The sequence below is a fragment of the Schistocerca americana genome, chromosome 8, assembly GCF_021461395.2.
Source record: "Schistocerca americana isolate TAMUIC-IGC-003095 chromosome 8, iqSchAmer2.1, whole genome shotgun sequence".
In the NCBI taxonomy this organism is placed as follows: domain Eukaryota; kingdom Metazoa; phylum Arthropoda; class Insecta; order Orthoptera; family Acrididae; genus Schistocerca; species Schistocerca americana.
In genome coordinates, this window is record NC_060126.1 from 448,453,521 (window position 1) to 448,478,278 (window position 24,758).

Here is a 24,758-nt window from a genome sequence, read left to right on the forward strand (position 1 = left end):
AGGCGTAGAAATTCACAGTCAACACCCATAAATGCAGAATTTCAGCTACCGTAAACCCTAGAACTGTCGCGGAAGTCCTACTGCATGACGAGGAAGTCACGGCGTCGTGTGGAGTTTCCACATCAATCGTGATCGGACCCTTTGTCTTGGAGGAAACGTGGGGTGTTGGTTTTCAGACTGTCAGCATGACGGTTGAGAGGTACGCCGGTATGTCACAGAATCGCATCACCCCTAGCGTGGATGATTAAACACCTGCAGGAAGGTATTGCATGGGGGCTGAATTATAAATATTAATGAATAAATGCAATAATTTTAGTGGCTGTGTGGCCGCTTACGAAGTCTAGTATTAGCACGCAATCTGACTGCATAAAATAAAAAATAAAGAATGACAAGGAATTTCCATTACCACAATTGATTAATTAAGTCTCCTGCAACTATAAAAGCTACGAAACAACAAAGCACAAGTGTAACTGTTCTGTGTGTGGTAGTGTAACTCAACGTACATGTATCTGGCTCGGTTGTTTCTCAATAAGACAAAATATTTTAAACACCATTTACAATGAACTAATTGAAAAATCAGAAATACTATAATTGCACATAGAAACCAGAATTACAAGTCTAATAAATGAACATGAGCCAGATGCTTTGTCGACTGTACCTGTGAGCAAGAGGCATTGTCATTAAAGAAAACTGTAATACCTTTTTACCTCATTATATATTGACGAAAATTTTCCATTACACCAGCATCATAAATCAAAAGCCCATCTCCTTTCTTAAATACACTCTGACAATTGCAACTTCTTCCATCTATACATTACACCAACCGAACAGCATCTACTCTCTCGCCCAACAGAAGAACTCCCTCGACATCCTTTCAACTACTACTGCACCAGTGGAGGTGGCGGAATAATAATCTTTGGCGCAGTCTCTGGCGCTCTGACTCAGTGTAGCCACCTTTCAGTATGGCTTTTGTGCAAGATGGCGCTCCAACGCACACCTCTACACGAGTGAGAATCGCGTGCTGAGAAGCCACTTCCGTCATGCTTGGTCCGCCCCCCCCCCCCCCCCCCCTCCCGAGGCCCCCACGTCTCAATTCGTATGATTATTGATTATGGGGTTACCTGAAGTGAAGTCTACCGCGATCGTTAAAGCTCATTACGGATGCTAACAGACACTTCCGACGACAATTTCTTACCATACCTATTGGTATGCTGTACAGCACTGTTCTGAACATTGAAAGTATTGCCGGCCGGTGTGGCCATGCGGTTAAAAGCGCTTCAGTCTGGAACTGCGTGACCGCTACGGTCGCAGGTTCGAATCCTGCCTCGGGCATGGATGTGTGTGATGTCCTTAGGTTAGTTAGGTTTAATTAGTTCTAAGTTCTAGGCGACTGATGACCTCAGAAGTTAAGTCGCATAGTGCTCAGAGCCATTTGAACCATTTGAAAGTATTGTTGACAAAATACGTCCGAAACGCTGCCCATTTGTTATAAAGAACATCGTCTTTGGTAAAAATCAATTGATTTTGTATCATATGGAGCTGTATCTTTTGGTCATTTTGTGTGTGTGTGTGTGTGTGTGTGTGTGTGTGTGTGTTGTGTGAAATGTTATGGGACTTAATTGCTAAGGTCATCAGTCCCCATGCTTACACACGAATTAACCTAAATGATCCTAAGGACACACACACACACACACACACACACACACACACACACACACACACCCATGCCTGAGGGAGGACTCAAACCTCCGCCGGGACCAGCCGCACAGTCCGTGACTGCAGCGCCCTAGACCGCTCGCATAATCCCGCGCGGCGCCATTTTGGGCATATTTTTAGGGTTCCGTACATAAATCGATAAAATCGGAACCTTTATAGGATCACTTCGTTTCCCGTCCGTCCGTCTGTCTGACTGTTAAGAACTCCTTTTTATCAGGAACGGGAGGACATATAAAGTAGAAATTTGTGTCACCTACTAAAGTCTATGGAGCCTTTGCAGTGCAAAACTTTTCAATTTGTAAGTCAACAGAATCAAAAGATAAGACCATTTACGTGTCGTATTTTGATCCTCGCAAAGCCATACATTAAAACTTATAGGGTATTTCCTGGTGACCTAGAGCCATGATATTTGGCAAGAAGCAAGATTTCACTGTAAAAGAAAAGCAAAAAATTCGAAAATCGTTAATTTGTAATTATATCATACGAAAAGAAATTTTTTTGTCATATTAGCCGACTGTCTATCCGTCGGTACGTTTAAGACTCCTTTTCCCAGCAACGGATTGAGGTATCAAGTTGAAATGTATATCAAATAGTAAGGTCTACGGTCCCTTGGCGGTGTAAAACATTTAAAGTTCTATGTCAATGCAATCAAAAGATACATTTGTGTCACATATTTCGACAGCCCCAAACTAATTCATCAAAATGTATAGACGAACTATTTGTATACACAATTAAGTTTGTATGGAACCCTCTGCGCCAGAATTCTGCTTGCACTTATCCACATATTTATTTTGGTTTCAATAAAACCCTATGTCATGCCAAGCAAATGAGTCAATTTTTACCTCTACCTATATTTTCAATTGTTAAAGGACTTTTGGGTCACCCTGAATTACATTTCGTAGGAATCTGATGGCTGTTCCATGTCCTTTTTCATGGCGTTGCTCTTTCAGTGGCCACCAGTGTAGTTACAAAGAGGTTCACCCAAGGAATAGCTCATGTTCTTTTCCTATCTTGCAGTATAATATCAGTCGTACGGGAAGTTTTGTTCCAGTGGTGCACACTGCACGCTGATACAGGTGCCACGATAAACCGGCCACAACACGCTTCGGCAGAACCGTCTCATGAGACTTACTGACGTCGCACGCAGCCCCAGCCTGGCAATACGCATCTGCAGCATATCTGCGTCTCTTGTAGTTCACAAATAACAAGGCCTTACGAATCATAATCAGTGCTCCGCGACACAATTGCGCCGTAGTCATGTGAAGTGAAACCTGTCTTAAACCCCACACGGACATGCCAAGAAACTCACCGCACAACTGTACACGAATTGAAGATATTCGAACAACCCCGAGTCTCCGAAACGTAAGATCAAAAACGTAGGAGGAACCATAACCGACTAAAAGTTCGAACAACCCCGAGTCTCCGAAACGTAAGATCAAAAACGTAGGAGGAACCATAACCGACTAAAAGCTCTTTTCTTAGGCGAATCACAGCACCTATGGCAAGTTCAGACACTGTGCACCAGCAAATGGGACTAACTGTGTCAGCTAGGATTAGGCTCCCAAGCAACTGGCTTCAACAGGGAAGATGATAAAACGCACACGAAACACATGGATAAAGTCCAGTTTTTAGGACGATTTTTATAACAAAATTTCACGTGTCTCTGATCTATGATGACTTCGTCATGTTACAGGAATGCAGGTGGCGCAGAAGAAAGTGCCTCAGTTGATGCAGAAGAAACCGCCGCCGACCGAAGACGGTAATCACTCATTTTCTAATTCTTGCACATTTGCATGAACTGTCACAGCCGGCAAGCACAATGCTCCTGTTGTCCTAATTACACTCTACAGTACCGATTAGAGATTGTTTCGACCTTTGCCCGAGCCCATGCGCTAAACGAACTCTTTACCTGCTGCATTTTGCTGCCGCGTAAAATAGCTTTGTGACTGGCAGTGTTCAATGCTGTCGTTGTACAGCCAGCCACATCTCTATACTCGCCCACAGAACAGACAATAGAGTGAGAACGTGGCGCACAGATGGCTCGCGGCTGTCCCCTACGAATGAAATCCCTGCATTGTCAATTCCGGAACTATTTTAATCGCAGTAGAGATGGGATTACACACTGAAGAAATTACATGGCACTGGAAAGTGAAACTACAGAATTACACATTTGATTTTAACCAATAAGATTAGCAACTGAGCTGACAAAAGCCATGGGATAGCGATATGCTCACTCCAGGAAGAAAAGGGCAGTGCACCTGTGATTTGTACTCAGGTGATTCACGTGGAAAACTTTCCGAGTCGTTTGTGGCCGTACGACGGGAATTAACAGATTTTAAACGCGGGCTGGTAGTTGGAGCTAGGTGCATGAGAGTTCCATTTTGGAAATCGATTGGAATTCAATATTCCGAGATCCACAGCGTCAAGAGTGCGCCGGAAATACCAAAATTCAGGAATTACCCCTCAACACGAACAACGCAGTGGTCGACGATCTTCACTTAAACGACCGAGCCGGCGGGAGTGGCCGAGCGGTTCTAGGCGCTACAGTCTGGAACTACGCGAGCACTACGGTCGCAGGTTCGAATCCTGGCTCGGGCATGGATGTGTGTGATGTCCTTAGGTTAGTTACGTTTAAGTAGTTCTAAGTTCTAGGGGACTGATGACCTCACACGTTAAGTCCCATAGTGCTCAGAGCCCTTTGAACCATTTAAACGATCGAGAGCAGCAGCGTTTGCGTCGAACTGTCAGTGCTAAAAGACATGCAACACTGCATGAAATAACCGGAGGAATCAAAAGGGGACGTACGTACGACAAACTTATGCACTAAGACCGTGCGGTGAAATTTGGGTAAATGGGCTATGGCAGTAGAAGGCCGACGCGAGTGCCTTTGCTAACAGCACATCACCTGCATCGTCTCTCCTGGGCTCGTGACCATATCGGTTGGGCCCTAAGCGACTGGAAAACCCTGTCCTGGTCACATGAGTCCTGATTTCAGTTGGCCAGAGTGTGGCGCAGACAGCCATGAACATATGTTGTCAGCGAGGGACTGTGTAAGATAGTGGTGGCTCCATAATGCGTGGGTTGCGTTTGCATGGAATGGACTGGATGCTCGGTTATGTTCGGCTGGTTGGAGACGCTTTGCAGGCATTCATTAACTTCATGCTCACAAACAACGAAGCAGTTTTTATGGCTGTCGATGCGCCATGTCACCGGGCCACAATTGTTCGCGATTAGTTTCAAGTACGTTCTGGACAATTAGAGTGAATGATTGGGGTACCCAAATCGCCTGACGCGCATCCCATCGAGCATCTATGGGAAATAATCGAGAGGTTGGTTCGTGCTCAGAATCCAGCATTGGCACCAGTTTAGTAATTATGGACGGCTACAGATGGCTATGGATGGCTGAATATTTCTGCAGGTGATTGCCAACGACTTGTTGAGTACTGCCACGTCTAGTTGCTGCAGTATACCATATGAAAGGACGTCCGAAACGATATTAGGAGGTATCCCAGACTATTGTCACCTCACTGTATAGTGGTAGCTCTGCCTGAAGAAGATCATTTATTTCTTTTTTTTTTGTATTGGGCAGTGAAGATGTTACAATGAGCTGCCTACGAACTACACAAAATATGTCTGCTATACAACATTTCTAAATGAATACAAAAAGAAAAAGCCATGGCTTTCTGTGGAAAACACCCAGTGAGGACAAAAATAGTAATAGAAAACGAGATCATAGAGCAAGTAAATAGACTTAAATTTTTTTGACCACGCTAACTTACAGAGGAGACCTGGATAAAAAAGACGAAATTAAGAAGTTTAGTTACTTAAACGGTGTCATTCGAGGATCTCTCCAAAATAAGGAACACAAATCTATCCTAAAAATTTTATAACATCGCTCTAAGGGACTGAATCTTAGGAAGTGAGAAATAAAAAGAAAAAATAAGACTACAGGGCAACAAAAGGAAATTCCTCAAGAGCATAGCAGAATACACAAAGTTTGGTTATAAAAGAAATCTAGTTGTTAGGATGGAGTTGAAAATAATTGACATAAACGAAAGGATTGAAGCAAATAGGTAAAAGTAGATATCCCATCTGGTGCGGTCCGCCTCTATAGATGAGTGAAGCGCATGTTCGGCTGTTTTGCCGACGGCCCAGGTTCGATTCCAGGCTTTGCGAAACATTTTCCCTTTGTGGAGACAGTGATACGGAGTGTCCTCAATCTTGTGATGCCAACTGAAGAACTACTCAAATGAGAAGTAGAGCTTCCAATATCAAGAAAGCCTACAGCTGACGGGAGGGCTGTGTGCTGATCCCATATCCCATGGCTCTCCATAACGCATCCAATTGACTCCATTGGCAGAGCGTGACACGGAGCTCAGTCAGCCGCAGTTCGCCCTTCTGCACCAGAGCTCTGCTTTGCTTTGCATCTGTTGTGAATGGAGGAGTCAAGATTACCGCTACATTTTTTGAAATATATTCTGCAAAGTAAAAGACTCACTGGAAGACCAGAAAAAAGTGGACGAATTGAAACCAACCCTTTCACAGACGTGAATGGGGAAGTAACATGCCCTCCATGTCAGGGTGAAGGTGTAGGTGTCCTTCATTCAAAACAATGAAGTAAATAAATAATTCAAAAATCAAAATGAAATCAAGAGAACAAGCAAAAGGCCCTGATTGAAATTCTCATAGATTTTCTACTGGAATACGTTGCTTATACTTGTCGAAAATCTTGTAGCGAAGAAAAATCCTGTGACTGGAGAACTGTGCAGATCATCCTTGTTTAGAAAAAGGGAGGAAGAACGAATGCACTGAATTGAAGGATACACTTCTGACTTGCATCTGTTACAGTACCCTAGACCTAATATTAAACTCCAACTTATTGAAGAAAATAGGTTTCTATCAAGGATGGAAAATATTTTGAAAGAAAAATCAATTATGTGAAACATGACTTGCTTTACGCGAACGTGATACGTAGAAAGCGGTAGATACGGTTTGCCCAAGTAGATTCCGTCTCCCTGAATTTAAGTGAGAAGCGTGATGCTGTACGACATAGGTGACGAGTGACTAAGATACGGCCATACGATGGATCCAGCAACCGTAAGAAAAGGCAGGAAGCCTTGGACGAAGTTTCCATTGCAAGTACTGATTTTGAGTTCTCACTGAACCAGTATAGATGCAACACGATGTGTCTAACACGGATAAATCAAATAGTAACCTATTAAAACAGGGCCGGCTACGGCGTGCAACATTGCGGGCGTGCACGGTGTGCTTGACAGTTGTTGGCCGAGCTTCGACCTGTCTCGGCTTTTCTCGGTCCATCCTGGAATTACTTGGTACAGCGCGACATTCTATTTAGTACTGCGGTACGGCAGTTTTCGGTGGGCACTATATTCTTCAGTACGGGCGAAATCGTGATGTCAGCGCTATTTACCCTTAGCTGTTTGTTCGTGGTATAAGGAAAGTTCAGAGGCCCAGTGGCTGTTTTGCACAAAAAGATGCTGTCTATTGATCGTCACAAGCCTTTAAAAATGAATGGGAACCGCGGGAGGATTCTCACTGTCTATTATGCAGTCGCCTAATCGACAGGTACCAGAAATTTGCTATTGAACGAAATACAATACTGTGCCCAAGGAATTTAAAGCTTTGGTGATGACTAAAGATAAAAATTTACAACAGTTGACAGGCAGGGTTAATTATTCTGTTCATCAGGAAGCACTTTGCGCTAAATTTACAGGAATGGCGCGTGTGATGAAATTGGCGGTACAGAACTGAATGCATTATTGCTATGTCAGGTGCAAAATTTTTTCGGCAGAACACAACGAATAGTGTTGGGACTATTACTGCTAAGTACGTTGGTCAAGTTAAGAGTCATGCCTGGAGCAATATTTCAATTTGAATACCATTATTCTCGAATTTATGTTCAAATGTGTGTGAAATCTTATGGGACTCAACTGCTAAGGTCATCAGTCCCTAAGCTTACACACTACTTAACCTAAATTATCCTAAGGAGAAACACACACACTCACGCCCGAGGGAGGACTCGAACCTCCGCCGGGATCAGCCGCATAGTCCATGACTGAAGCGCCTTAGACCGCTTGGCTAATCCCGCGCGGCTTCGAATTGATGAACGAGGAAGTAACGAAAATTACTGCATGGAACGTAGAGCTTGCATTTCAAGTGGACTTGACTGCCCACTGCCCACAGTAAGCCACTGAAAGACGAAAAACAATTTATTTCTGTTTTTATGGATAAGCGTTTAAAAAAGAAAATCGCATTCTCGAAGGAACAAATTCTGTAATAAGATACCGCCATTTCCATAAGGTTACTAGCATAAAGGAAATGCGGCTTTTGGAGAATTCCTTGTGGTCTTGAAAGAATTACAATGATAGTTTTCTAAGCGTATTGAGGACACTGCTCATCTTACATTTGTTTTCGAGTTGGTTTAGAGACCGTTTGTCATTTCAGTTGAAAGCGTCTCTGCGCAAGTGCAGATGAAACTGACTGATACGCAGTGTAATTCCCATTTAAAAGACAAATTCTCTGATGTTAGAACTACGTTGCTTTCTTCAAGAAGAGTTTCCATGTCTCCATATTGATTTTGCAAATGCGATAAAATGTTTGGATCAACTTGTGTGTGTGAAAAGCGTCTTTCTGTTATGGCAATAAATAAGTCACGATTATGTGGCAACATGAGTGCAAAATCAGTAAAATTGTCTGCGTCTGTCCGTATGCCGACACTTTGTACCAGATAAAAATTAAATTACGTATTCAGCATGCCAAAAATAATTTAATAGTACTGAAAATTTGTTTAATTTGGCTTCTGTGTCGTTTAGAAGTATGAAATATGAAACCAAGTTGTACATAGTGTGACTGCATTTCATCTGAATAAGGCGCGTTGACAGATTCACACTCTTTTTCCCTCCTCACGCTCAGACAGCGGGGCGTGGTGGTGGGGGCAATGTGCAGCCGGGTGGGAGAAACAAGCACGTGGCGAATTCTTAGTCGTCCTTCTATTAGAAGATTAACAACAAGCTCCTTACGCCCGTGCTACCGTCGTTTAGCACAAAAATACGTGCTTACCGAGTGTCGATCTAGATTGGGTTCATGACTTCCTAACAGATGTAGGTCAACAGGCTGTTTGTAACTGGACGAAATCAGCTGACGTACCCAATTCAGCTCCCACCGTTGGCAACTGTGGAACCCAGTAGCGTCAATGGGACGTACCACGTACCACGAGCATACAGATCAGCGTTTTAAGCTCTGGGCTCCAATCATTTCGAAGCCTTTATCAACTAACGTGGCAAGATATTCATAACAGGCGACCTAAGCACCAAGCAAGTTGCACGACACTCAAGAATTACAAATGCCAGCTTACGATTTGTCCTGTACGTTGCAGAGGCCCTAGTGAGGGTCGCACGAATGGCTCTAAGCACTATGGACGTAACATCTGAGGTCATCAGTGCCCTAGACTTAGAACTACTTAAACCTAACTAACCTAAGAACATCACACACATCCATGCTCGAGGCGGTATTAGAACCTGCGACCGTAGCAGCAGCGCGGTTCCGGACTGAAGCGCCTAGAACCGCTCGGCCACAGCGGCTGGCCGATGGCCGCACGACTCCGCCATGTTGGCGAAGAATGGAGAACAATCTCATGTTACCGATGTCGTCATCTTTAAAGGCACACCACAGAAAAATTTTCGCCTCAAATCGCGATGTGCCGGCCGGAGTGGCCGAGCGTTTCTAGGCGCTACAGTCTGGAACCGCGCGACCGCTACGGTCGCAGGTTCGAATCCTGCCTCGGGCATGGATGTGTGTGATGTCCTTAGGTTAGTTAGGTTGAATTAGTTCTAAGTTATAGGGGACTTATGACCTCAGCAGTTGTGTCCCATGGTGCTCAGAGCCAAATCGCGATGTGTTGTCATCGATCTCCCTACCGTTCCTGACGCCTAGTACTGCCTTCCACCTCGTCGATTCCTCATTGACTATCTTCAGCTTGATCCATGCTACTCGTTTTCATTTTTGTTTCTGCCTGCTCATTCGACTTTTATGGACACTGTTTGACCGTATTAAATTCATCAGTTTGGGGTACTGTTGGGTGCGATGACTTTACTATTTGTATTTCGATTGTTTTCATTGTGTCATTCGTTTCTCATACGCGCTCCACTTGATTCTCTTGACAGGACTGCGAAGCAATGACTTCATTTCGCCTTGACAAAACGGTTGTGTACGTACTCAACTACTGATAGCCCGTGTCACCAGGAAATTGTACAGACCATCTGCGACCACAATAATCCGTCAAATGCTCCGTTGAGTTGTAGTTTCAACAAACTACGGAGATGATTACCATATCGAATGTCACGAACATAGCAAGTTTGTGTCTTATTGCAGCGGAAAGAATAGCTTTAGAATTCTGTTTATCTTCTTCATTTCATTACCTAAATTTGTAACAATTGAACTGGTACCATTTGTACACAAAGCATCACTGGAGTTCAAGGTTGGTCATTATTGCGGATCAGTTAAAGAATGGGACCTATGATAGAACTCTGAGGTACACCAAAACTTACAGTACTGTAAAGGACAGTGTAGAGCATCTTCCTTCTTGCTAGTGATTGAAAGAGACTCAGATCAATTGGATCATTACCTGTAACTCAGCAACACTTATCACATTTATCACTCTACATTCCAGAACATATCACTCTACATTAGAGAACCTTTGCTATGTTACGAAGTGTACCAAATGGACACAGGTTTTCATAAGCATCGCCTAGTTAAGTTTGTAATTTTACTTAAGTTACTTCTAATTTCTGTAAACGGATTTCCCGTTAACTTAGAAAAAGCACTTAGTTCATTTGATAACGTAAATTACAGAAGTAACTTATCGTCTACACTCATACCCAAGTAATTCAAATGGTTTACCTGCTCTTGTTTTTTATTTTTCAAAACAGCTTCAAAAGGAAATGTCCTTGGTTTTATGTCACTCCACTGTACAGCAGAGTTTATGTAAGTGTGCAGCCGTGTGTGTGTGTGTGTGTGTGTGTGTGTGTGTGTGTGTGTGCGTGCGTGCGTGCGTATTGGCCTATATTTCAGTTAATAATTTTAAACAGAAATGAAACATATGTGTAAACTACTAAGTAAATTATCACTATGTAGCCATATATCCTCTGAGGAAATTTAAAATTTTTAGTACATCAGATGACACTTTCCAGATCGTAAGTACCTATGAGGAGCATGACCCATGGAACATGAAAATAGCAGACAATAAAATCATACCGTAATATCTTCTAGGGCATAAACTCCTGTATTGTTATGTGCGCCACTTTCAAGGTAATAGGCTGTTTAGAAACTCATCGTTCTCAGAATTCTCGCTCTGTCCTGAAAAGTAGCTACGTTGGCTGGTTGTATTCTGTTACAGGGAAATGCTGTGTCCCCAACACAACGTACATGGAGGAATGTAACGTGTGTTTATGTGACGAAGACGGAATAGGAGCAAGTTGTACTCTCGCTGACTGTATTGGAGATTGGTAACTACGTTTTATTAACCATTTAGTAATATATTCACAATAATTCCTTAACGTTGTCACATTTGGCATGATGCTACAGTTTCCTGACCACTAAATTCATACTGTGGCTTTAGGTGACAGTAATACTACGTACAACTAAGGGTTAAGGTGTGTCCAACAATAATAGTTTTTCAGTAAACAAAAGTCTGTGTCCCACACGACCCTCAAAACAACACACTTTGATTACTACGAAAAATCACATTAGTATCACACCAGCCTCTCTTACTGAGCAAGTTGTCGCAGTGGTGGGCACACTGGGCTCTTATTCGTGAGGATGACGGTTCAAACCCCCGCCGGGTCATCCTGATCTAGGTTTTTCGTGATTTCCCTAAATCGCTTCAGGTAAATGCCGGAATGGTTCCTTTGAAAGGGCACGGCCGATTTCTTTCCCCATCCTTCCCGAACCCGAGCTTGTGCTCCGTCTCTAATGACCTCGCTATCGACGGGACGTTAAACACTAATCTCCTCTTCCTCCGCCCGCCTCTCATTAGAGAAATAGGATGACATGGCAAACAAAGTCTGTGGGTGGAGAGTCATCGACAGAAGTGGAAGTAATTGCAGGCTTGTTCCCCAGAAAAGTTTTCTGGGATCCTTCCTCTTCGTGTTGTACATTATTGGCCTAGCAGAGAATATTAATGCAAAGCTGAGACTTTTTGCAGATGATGTAATCATCTGTTATGAAGTACTCTCTGAACGAAGTTGCACAATTCGGGAAAGTGTTGATAAGATTTCTAACACTGGTGGGGCAGAATTGGACTCAGTTAACGTACGTAAATACCTGGGCACTAGGATCTGTGTGGATTTGAAATGGAATGATCACATAGGCTCAGTCGTAGGTAAAGCAGCTGAGAAGCTTCGTTTCATTGACAGGATATTGGATAAATGTAGTTCTACATCTACATCCACAAACTTTCTCCGCGTGGCGAACGGTACCCTGTACCACTACCAGTCGTTTCTCTCCTGTTTCACTCGAGCCGTATGAGCCCAGATTTCTCGTGTCTTACATTCGTGGCCCTTTTGTGAAATGTACGTTGGTGGCAGATGAATCGTTCTGCAGTCAGTCTCAAATGCTGCTTTTCTAAATGTCCTCAATAGTGCTCGCCGAAAAAAAATATTGCCTTCCCTTCAGCGATTCCCATTTGAGTTACCGAAGCATCTCCGCAATACTTGCGTGTCGTTCGAACTAGTCGGTAACAAATCTAGTAGCCCGCCTCTGAAATGCTTCGATGTCTCCCTTTAATCTGACTTGGTGCGGATCCCAAACACTCGAACAGTGTTTGGGAAAAATGGCTCGCAGTAGTGTCCTGTATGCAGTCTCCTTTACAGACGAACCACAAGTTCTAGAAACGTTGTCCAAGTCTATCCGTTGCATGTGGGTTGTCGAACCAGTTGCTCAAGACAGTTTCGGAACACATTTTCACAAGAACTTCGCAAAGCTGTCTGTTTGTGTCCCCTGCAATGAATCCATAGAGGTGCCAATTTATATTTAGTAGGTTAAAGTAGCCTCCAAAGACTGTTGCATGATCTGGGTATTTCTGTGCAACTGAGCGTAGACTTTATCTGAATGATTCTAAAACTGTCACAGCAGGATAGGGTGGCGGTAAAAATAGCCTACAATTAATCTGATTTTTCCTAGAACTGTTATACGAGACCAGATAACTCCCCCTTTCAGCTGCCCACATTAGTATTTCCTCCAGCGAATTCAATTATTTGATTAACACTTGTCATTGTAGAAGGAAAGACTGCAGTAGACTCCTAACTCACAATGAAAGAAAGAAATTTGAGACTTGCGAAACAAGGGAACTCAACAGTGAAACGGGAAAGATGACAACTAGTAAGAGACACAGAGAAACGTCCTCAATATGGAAGTGAACGAATGGACTTTTCGTGTAAAGACTGTATAATTTTTACATACACTCTTATTTTATATGAAGCCATAGTAGTTCAGAAACAGGTTAGTGGGACATCTGCTACACCATGAAATAGGAAAAAACAGTAGGGCAGACCATAATTAAAATATGCAGAATACATTATAACAGATGTTGGGTGTAGTAGTTAGGTGGGGGATGAAAAGATTAGTCCAGCATGGGTAAAGGTGGAGTACAGCATGAAACCAATTGAAAAAAGTAATAGAAATATTGAAGACATGAAAAAAAAATTGCGTAACTTATGGACTTGTTTTCGTTGCAGGGGGTCTGTCCGAAAAGAGCCTACTGGTGAATAACGTCTGCACTTCTTAAAACTTTCCTTGAGTGCCACAATGCAGTCATGTTACTGTTTGCAGGTACATCCAGAGCATCAACACCTTACGCCGAAGGTTGTATCTCGTATTTATATTTCTTTTGTTACAGTTTGTAAATAATAAACCATATTATCTCTCGTCTCTTTGTGTGCTTACTGAAAGACTTCCTGTAAACAACCAACGAAAATACGTATTTTATTTTTGATTTGAGATAAAAGTAAACTCAAGTGTGTCGCTTGAATTTTATCTCTCCTTACAGACCGAATTTCACCCATTTACAATAATTTCAGGCATTTTAAATAGACCAGCAAGTATTCCTTAGAGAGTGTTTCTAGAAAGCAGTCGATTATTATGGCTACTATTTTAATTTCGCTCACAAGCAATAAAATGTAATGCAGTTCTGAATATGTATAAATCATAAGCTGAACTGTTTTACGTATGAAATTCAGTCTGACCGAAGATTGACAACACAAAAATTCAATAAAGTTAAATTTTCTGATTTCGAACATAAAGGCGTTATTGGAATGTTACATGGCGTAAGTATTCTAAGATCAATGACACTACAAGAAAGGCATTGTATACGAGATGTAACAGGTATAAGTGGAGATATTTCTATTGGTGACAGAGAACAGTGTAGTGAACAACATTACATCAGTATTTTTGTTATTTACAGACTAGTAATTATAGCTATTACAAGCCATATGGTTTTAGATTGGGTAATCTCGCCAAGCACAGGGCGACAATTATTGAACTATATGAAGAATAACGTGTATTATTAACAAACTACGGCATGCACACCCTTCATTCAACATGTAAGCGTCACTGCAGATATTCGGATTAAGTTTATGACATGTTCGATATGCCTGCCATGATTGATGATGATATGGCGCAGACGAATAGCGAAATTCTGGATGACCCGCTGAAGATTCGAAACATCGCTGCTGTCGATGACCTCCTGAATGGCTGTTTGCAGATCGGCAGTGGTTTTGATGTTATTGCTGTACATCTTGTCTTTAGTATAGAAGTCGCAAGTGTCCAAATCCGGAGAATATGGCAGCCAATCGAGGCCCATGCCAATGACCTTCGGGGACCCCAGAGCCAGAGTGCGGTCCCCAAAGTGCTCGTACATGACATCAAACACCCTTCTACTTCGATGGAGTCGAGCTCCGTGTTGCATGAACCACATCTTGTCGAAAACATGGTCACTTTGGATAATGGAGACGGAATCATACTCCAAAAGCATCACGTGCCGTTCGGTAGTCACCGTGCCATCAAGGAATATTGCACGGACTATTCCGTGACTGTACATTGCACACCACAGTCACCCGTTGACGATTAACGACTTCTCGATCGCGAAATGTGAATTCTCAGTCCCCCGAATTCGCCAGTTTTGCTTACTCACGAACCTATCCAATTGAAAGTGTGCTTCGTCGCTAAACCAAACCAGCATGCATATACTACACTACAGACCATTAAAATTGCTACACCACGAAGATGACGTGCTGCAGACGCGAAATTTAAACGACAGGAAGAAGATGCTGTGATATGCAAATGATTAGCTTTTCAGAGCATTCACACAAGGTTGGCGCCGGTGACGACACCTACAATGTGCTGACATGAGGAAGGTTTCCAACCGATTTCTCATACACGAACAGAAGTTGACCGGCGTTGCCTGGTGAAACGTTGTTGTGATGCCTCATGTAAGGAGGAGAAATGCGTACCATCACGTTTTAGACTTTGATAAAGGTCGGATTGTAGCCTATCGCGATTGCGGTTTATCGTATCGCGACATTGCTGCTCGCGTTGGTCGAGATCAAATGACTGTTAGCAGAATATAGAATCGGTGGGTTCAGGAGGGTAACACGGAACGCCGTGCTCGGTCCCAACGGCTTCGTATCACTAGCAATCGAGATGAGAGGCATCTTATCCGCATGGCTGAAACGGATCGTGCAGCCACGTCTCGATCCCTAAGTCAACAGATGGGGACGTTTGCAAGACAAGAACCATCTGCACGAACAGTTCAACGACGTTTGGAGCAGCATGGACTATCAGCTCGGATACCATGGCTGCGGTTACCCTTGACGCTGCATTAATGGCAAAACGTCTTTTTTCGGATGCGTCCAGGTTCTGCCTACAGCATCATGATGGTCACATCCGTGTTTGGTGACATCGCGGTGAATGCACATTGGAAGCGTGTATTCGTCATCGCCATACTGGCGTATCACACGGCGTGATGGTACGGGGTGACATTGGTTACACGTCTCGGTCACCTCTTGTTCGCATTGACGGCACTTTGAACAGTGGACGTTACATTTCAGATGTGTTACGACCCGTGGCTCTACCCTTCATTCCATCCCTGCGAAATCCTACATTTCAGCAGGATATTGCACGACCGCATGTTGCAGGTCCTGTACGGGCCTTTCTGGATACAGAAAATGTTCGACTGTTGCCCTGGCCAGCACATTCTCCAGATCTCTCACCAATTGAAAACATCTGGTCAATGGTGGCCGAGCAACTGGTTCGTCACGCGACGCCAGTCACTACTCTTGATGAACTGTGGTATCGTGTTGAAGCTGCAGGGGCAGCTGTACCTGTACACGCCATCCAAGCTGTGTTTGACTCAATGCCCAGGCGTATCAAGGCCGTTATTACGGCCAGAGGTGGTTGTTCTGGGTACTGATTTCTCATGATCTATGCACCCAAATTGCGTGAAAACGTAATCACATGTCAGTTCTAGTATAATATATTTTTCCAATGAATACCCGTTTATCATCTGCATGTCTTATTGATGTAGCAGTGTTAATGGCCAGTAGTGTAATTCCCATCACGTCCCGCTGCCAACCATGGAGTTTGATGGAAACCACTCAGGAGTTACACCTATTTTATTTCACGTAATTCAATGATTCTCACCCTGTACATGTGGTAAGTGCAAGCCGTTAACGCTTGTTTTCCCCTGCGCAGCAGGTCAGCAGGTGTAGTGTGGACACCTGGAACCAAAATGGTTAGTTTATACTGACAGGGATAATCGGCATGCAAGGAGAAGTCCCCAGCGATGGGGTCCACATTTTGAAATAGTCTATACGGTGAAGTAGGTTAGAGTTCATGGAAACACTATGCAGCCATTCACCCTGGTAGGTTCTCGTCTGCGAGTACTCGACAAATAAGTTTCGGAATTTCGCATCATGCTTTATAGCTTACAACATGGTATTAATTTACACACTGGTTGCAAAAGAACGTGTGATCGACTATAGTCAGGGCCAGTGAAAGTTTTTTGGTGCTAAACCTTTATCGAAATAACTTTGATCAGTAGTTTTATTCCACTAATTGGTTTACATGCAATTTCTTTATTTGTATTCCTCTGTCACGTCATTTTAATCAACGTATTACCTTCCTCAAGTGCTCTAACTTTTTCTTCCTAAAATTCTTTTTCCATTTGGAGACTTTGTGCATATAGATTTATTTTTAGTTATCTGTCACGATATTTAAATATTTGTCGATTAAAAAAAAGGCGAAATGATATATTTAATTTGACTGCGCAAATGTCTCAAGAACATATTTTTCCTTCCAAAATGTACATTTTTTTGGGTGGCAATCCTCACACAGACATTTAAAACAAATTCTTATTGCTTTGTGTACAAAATAACGTGCACGACGATTTAAACGAAATCAGGGATTATAAGTAAAACGAAATTTAAGCAAAAGGAGAAATATAAATAATGAATGCAATAACATCGACAAAAATGTAAGATGACAAAACGGAAGTTAACACATAACAATAATGAAAATCACATGAACTATGACTCCAAGTGGAAAATTCTAATACGAACAAAAATGAGAGCGAATGTATTTCGTATGATGGCTAATATGACGTGACAAAGGATACAAAAAAATTACACCTAAACCAATTAATTAAATAAAAATAATGATTCAGGCAATCTGAATAAAGATTACGCAAATTTCTGAAATGTTTTTTCTGTCGACTGCTCGCAAATGAGGGCTGGCCAGGGTGAATGGCTGCAGGGTGTGATACCTTGGACATTAACCTACGTCAACCCATAGATTGTTGCATGAAGTCTATCCCCCTGCGGGGGATCTCTCCTTGTTAGGAGCAGCAGTTACACCGTGCAGAAAATATCAGGTCGTAAAGTTTGTAAGTGTTTGTGAGAACACTGCTCGACACGGAGAAAAAAAGAAAAACAACAAACAATATACAGGGTGAGACACTAACTATTGCCACCTAGAATAACTCCGAAAGTACGATAGCGGCTGAAAAGTTTGTGGGACAAATATTGCATGGGACAACAGGGGCCATAATATGACGTTGGTGTTTTGTTGCTAGGTGGAGTCGCGTCAGTGATATGAAGGTCAACTTTGTTTTTTTTAAAATCTTTTTATGGGATCCTATAGTTTGGTACTTATTTTCTGATAGCGGCCATCGAGAAGAATCCAGTGAAGTGTAACAGTAAGGTCTTTGAAGATCAACGAAGGTAAAAAAAGGTGGCATGAAAGTCTATTCACGGAAGGTGTTCGAAGTGATGACAATTGGTATCAATGCAGTGCTGAAATCTTCTTATCATGGACTGAGTGGTATTCCTTATCACTTCAGCACTCACCGAAGCACATGCCCTCACATTTTTCTCTCGTATATCGTGCAAATACGACGCTAATATCAAAAGTAAGATCTATTTTTTTTAGAAGGACCGAACCCTGTTTGTGTGGCGGTTGGTCACATTGTTATGAAGAGTACTTCACGCGCTGTGTGTGAACATGCGCACGCCGCGCTCAGGCGCTCAGTCTTGGCTTGGCAGCCGTTGAGAATGGAGCTCTCGTTGGATGTTACCGACAAGTGCGAATTGCGCGCAGGTACTCGGTTTTTGGACGCAAATGGCACTGCGCCGGTTGAAATCCATCGCCAATTGACGGAAGTGTATGGTGAATCGTGTCAAAAATGTTACTAAGTGGTTTGCAGAGTTTGAAGCTGGTCGGACCGAAATTCACGACGAACAAAGGAGCGGGAGACCGTCAATTTCTGAGGAGACAGTGTTGAAGGTTCAGAAAAGCAAGCGTGTAGATCGGCGGATCACCCTGGATGATCTCTGCACTTTGGTTCCTGAAGATTGCCGAAGCACCACTCACAGAATTTTAACGGAAACATTGAACTACCGAAAGGTGTGCGCAAGATGGGTGCCACGCATGCTGACTGAGGACGACATGCGGCAACGAGTTAATGCTTCCCGCTCATTTCTTCACCGCCTTGCAGCCGAACAGGACAACTTTCTGGACTCAGTTGTCAAGGGTGACGAAACCTGGGCATATAACTTTACACCTGAGACCAAGCAACAATCACGCCGGTGGCGGTATCCTTCTTCGCCAAAGCCGCGGAAATTCAAACAAACACAGTCTGCCGGTAAAGGCATGACAACCGTTTTTTGGGATCGGAAAGGGGTATTTTGGTCGGCTTTATGCCCACTGGGACCACAATTAACGCTGACAGGTACTGTGAGACTCTGAAAAAACTCAAACGGGCAATTCAGAACCGGAGAAGAGGAATGTTAAGCAAGGGCGTACACATTCTCCATGACAACGCTCGCCCACACATCGCTCGGCAAGCAGTTGCTCTCCTGCAACAGTTTCACTGGAACATAATCACCCACCCACCCCATAGTCCTGACTTGGCGCCCAGTGACTTTCACCTGTCAACTAGGTTAAAAGAATATTTGGCCGGAAAGCGATTCAGCTCCGACGACGAGGTGAAAGAAGAAGTTCATAACTTTTTGAACAGCATGGTGGCAAGCTGGTGTGACATGGGCATACAGAAACTGCCACAGCGTCTACAAAAATGCATCGACAGAAATGGTGATTATGTCGAAAAATAGCTAAATGTTCAAGCTGTAAACTGATGTAAACCATTGTAGAAATAAACAGGTCTATGTACTTATAAAAAAATAGGGGCCCTTAATTTTGGGATTATCCTCGTACAAAGATCCGCCGAATACGGCGTATCCATTTAACGTGCCATTGACAAGTAAACAACATTCGACGATTTCGCAATACAACACTAACAGGAACGGTAAGACTAATATCGTCAAATCAAGCGAATGTGAATGATGTATTCCTTCGAAGAACAAGTCGATATGCTTTTCATTTACGGAGAATGTCAACAAAATTCAGTGACAGCCAGAGACTTATACGCTGTAAGATATCCTCAACGTACTTACCCTACATGTCGTACATTTAAATGTATGTATGATAAATTGAGAACACCTGGATCTTTAACGCATCGGAAACATATCCAGCAAAGGAATATTACTAACGAGGTAACGGAAATTGGTATTCTTGTCACTGTTGGTCAAGATCCTTGTGTTTGTTTGAGTCAGTTCGCAAGGGAATCTGGCATGAGCCAGAGTAGTGTTGTCCTTATTCTGCATCGCCATAGATATCATCCTTACCGTATCAGTCTCCACCAAGAATTAACTGGTACGCCTTGTATGCGTCACAATGAATTCTGCCGATGGGCTCAACTTCAGATTCAGAGGGATGACACATTCATTAATTTGATTTTATTTACTGACGAGGCTACGTTCACGAACCATGGAAATGTTAATTTGCGTAACATGCATTACTGGGCAACTGAAAATCCATATTGGCTGCGGCAAGTTTCACACCGAAAACCGTAGTCGGTGAATGTATGGTGTGGCATTCTGGAGGACAGATTTATAGGCCCCTATTTCATCGAAGGAAACTTAACGGTAGGAAGTACACCACATTCCTGCAAGAAACATTAGGTCTGTTAGTGAAAGAAATACCTTTAGGAACAAGGAACAGAATGTTGTATCAACATGATGGGTGTCCGGCACATTTTTTGCTGACGGCTAGAAATGATTTCAGAGACAATACCCATATGGATGGATTGGATGCGGAGGAGATGTGTCATGGCCGGCTCGCTAACCAGACTTGACGCCTCTTGTTTTTTTCTTGTGGGGATTCGTAAAAAGCATTGTTTACAAAGACGTTCCAACTACACCTGAAGATAAGCGAGAGAGAATTGTCAGAGCATGTGCTTCGATAAATGCCGATGTGATAAGGAATACCACTCAATCCATTACATGAAGATTTGCAGCACGGCATTGATACCAATGGTCATCACTTCGAACACCTGTAAATTGACGTTCGTACTGTAATCTGTGGGGCACTGTACTCGTTAAAGCTGTGATATGGTAAGTGAGCGGGGTTTACCGTATGAGAAAGGATTTTCGTATAAATATCGATCGCGTGTACCTGAATGGTGGCAAATCAGACTTACACCCACTCTTTAATAACAATGATCCGTCAAGCAAGTTCGAAATGCAATTACACATGTCATGATGGACCAAAAGCAACCCAGAAGATGTTACCAATTCGTTAATAATACGGTCGCCAGCCTAATTAGGCATTAACTGAGTTTCTTCCCTGTACAAGTTGGTATATATTCATGCAAAACAACAGGTAGTAACACTGCATAATATAATAGAATTTTAGAACCAGATAATCTATTGAACTGATAGTTTCACTTTCTGTACTGATCAGGAAAAACCATGAATACATAACACCACACTATAATGTACATGTGGTGTCACCGCCAGACACCACACTTGCTAGGTGGTAGCCTTTAAATCGGCCGCGGTCCGTTAGTATACGTCGGACCCGCGTGTCGCCACTGTCAGTGATAGCAGACCGAGCGCCACCACACGGCAGGTCTAGAGAGACTTACTAGCACTCGCCCAGTTGTACAGCCGACTTTGCTAGCGATGCTACACTGACGAAGACTCTCTCATTTGCCGCGACGATAGTTAGCATAGCCTAGCAAGGCGCCGTATTCAATTGATATTGAGATTCTATTAATGTATCATCAAGAGCGATGTTCTACAAATGTGGATTAATGTTAAGTATTCCAGAAGCTACGTCCTTTTCTTTATAGCATTCATTACGTATCCTGTTTCAGACCTCACGCCAGCCTGCGTGAGTTTAAGCGCGTGCCTTTCGACTTCCTTTCATTGTGTCTAGGCTGTCTTGTCTAGACACAACAGTATACTACGAAACTTTATACTGTCTATTAATCTGATTAAAATCGGGCATAGGTTACCCTAGAAATAGCACTTTCGAGCCACACACAAAATGTCAATTTTGATAAAGATAGAACACTGATAAATTTTGTCTTTTATATTGACTTTAACTTTTGTTGGTAAAACCAATTTATAACACTTCAAAATTCAAATGAATTAAAAGGGGGGGGGGGGACCCTGAAACTGTTATGATCGCTGTATTAAAAAAAAAAAGATTACTGAATTTATTATGCTTTCAAGATTTCCAGTATATAAGTTACTACTCTTTTCATCTGATTACTGCTCATTTAAATACCTTTATATCTGTCTCGAAATGATAAACTTCATTACTATATCAATATTAAAGTTATCTTTCAACTTCGTTAGACCTTCGTTATTCATTTACTGGCTCATTAAACACCATTCTAACATAGCTAGTTCTGCAAATAATTATTATTAACACAAATTTTAATTTTCATTTCGGGACACTCGGATTGCACAACATTTGGAAAGGACCCTGTCTAGGTTAGTTGTGAGGATAATTAAATGATGGGAAAGTTCTGGTACAATTTAGGTTATTATTGCACAATTCACTCACTGATCCACACGAATACAGTACTAAAAGTTTCAACCTGCTAGTATCGATGCGGCAGTTGGCAGGCGGCGAGATGACGAGGCACAGTGCACACATACAACCACAGCTATGGCTTTTGACGTATCGGCGCTTTAATTCTTCTTAGCGTCGCAATACTTTTCCATTTAGTGCCTATGGAATTTTGCAATGCTGTGTGGGCATTGGAACAGCATACCCGAGGCTCAGTGAAGTTACGTCTTCCAGGAGAGCCTCCTCGCTCCAGAAGGTGTTGCTCAAACCAGTGCCAAACTCCAACTACTGCTGCTGAGCCCGTTGTGCCGTGCAGTGCCCGTGCGCATTTTCCCGCGCTCGCCTGCCATCCACCTTTTACGGCTCCCTTACAGACAGGGTATTCACCCGAGGTTTTGCATTCTACATATCCTAACACATTGCCTACGTATGGACCAGACGCAGTTACAATTTTAAACATCTTACAACAGTTCCAAAATTTGTTACATTTCAATTCTATCACAATATTACTTGACATTTGACATAAACATTAATATTCACATTGAAAGTTGTTTACAGTTTTCTTAACACAATGACATGAAACAAAAAAGAAATGAAATCAGAACATCAATTACACAAGTTTATCGAAAAATCAGAAGAAAACATATTATTTATATGTACAATAGTACAGCGTCGTAGTTGTTACAACACCACCTTTGTGATCTTCGTTTGCCTTACTGTTACACGTCATTGGATTCGTCTCGATAACCGCTATCAGAAAATAAGTACCAAAGTATGGCATCCCATTTAAAAAAGAAACAAAGTTAACCTTCATATCTCTGAAGCGATCCCACCTAGCAACAAAAACCCAACGTCATATTATGTCCCCCGTTGTCCCATGTAAGATTTGTCCCACAAACGTTTCAGCTACTATCATACTTTCGAAGTTATTCTAGGTGACAATAGTTAGTGACTCACCCTGTATATACATACGTATTGCCTGACAAAAAAGTGAAACATCCGCAATGCTAGATGGAAACAACACAAAACTTCACGCGCTGAGAGGGCATATGATGTTACTGCAACAATTACAAGTTCGAGTCAAATTTAAAAGAACTAGGCCATAACTGGTCCTTAATATCCTAGATACGACATAGTCGCCGTTATCAACGCCTCACTGAGTTTGATGAGGTCGTGTAATAGGGTTCCAAGAAGCTGGATGTCGCTCCTTTGACACTGCAGAAAGACTTGCCAGGAATGTAGCCACTGTATATGACTGCTGGTAGCCGTGGTCACGGGAGTATATGGCTGCAAGAATAACGGACTCCGGACGGCCACGTGAGACAAAAGACCATCATGTTCGACTCACAGCTCTGGCACATCGTACTCCATCTGCAGCAACTGTATGAACGGCAGTTGGCACCATGATGACACAACGAACTGCTATAAATCGGCTACTTCAACGACAGCCCCGAGTCAGACGCCGTGTAACGTGCATGCCATTGACCCCAAGCCACCGCCATTTGCGACGTCAGTGGTGTCAAGCGAGAGCTCTTTTGAGGGATGGATGGAGGTCTGTTCTGCCTCGGTGCTAGTGATGGCTGTGTTTTGGTTAGGAGGAGGCCTGTCTGCACTCTGGACGTACGCCTGTAGTTATGGTCTGGAGTGCCGTTTTCATATCACAGCAGGAGCACTCTCGTGTTTATCCCACGCACCCTGAAGGCAAATTTATACGTCAGTCTGGTGATTCGACCTACTGTGCTACCATGCATGAAGAGCTTGCTAGGGTGCTTTTCAACAGGACAATGTTCGCCCACATACCGCTGTTGTAACCCAGCATGCTCTACGGGTGTCGACATGTTGCTTTGGCCTGCTCTATCACGCGATCTGTCTCCAGTCAGAAAAAGTGGGGCATCATCAGACGACAATTCCAGCGACATCCACAAAATCATTGATCGTGCCTGTATTGGTCGACCAATTGCAACAGGCACGGAACTCTATCCCACAAACTGATGTCCGGCACCTGTACAATACAGCGCAAGCATGTTTGTATGCTTGCATTCAGTGTTCTGGCTGTCACATGGGTTATTAATGTACCTGCATTTCACATTTTAATGGCTTATCTGGCTGTTTCATTAACCTATGATCTTTCACTACTTGAGTATGTTACCTGGGCTCATGTATTTGCGAAATTTCATTACTATACTGTAATAAATTTTTGTGTTGCAATTTTTTTGCATCAGTGTAATATAACTAAAGATTAATTATGTCACCAAGCCCGATTCTCCTCAGTTTATTTGCTTTAAGCTTTTTTTTCAAAACGGTTATCTTTTTAAAAAATCATGTCATATTATCATGATTTCTCTTGCAATTAGTTACAAGGAATAACAGTTTTATGCAAACAGCCTACTGCTCAGTCTCTATCCTCTACACTACATGTTGCATTCTCTGTTGTGCTAATGAAGGAACAGAAGGTTTATAAGACAGTTCTGTACGCTAAACTATGTCCAGTAGCTTATCAGTTAAAGCGTTACTAACCTTACTACAAATGCATTTATGCTACAGAACTGGAA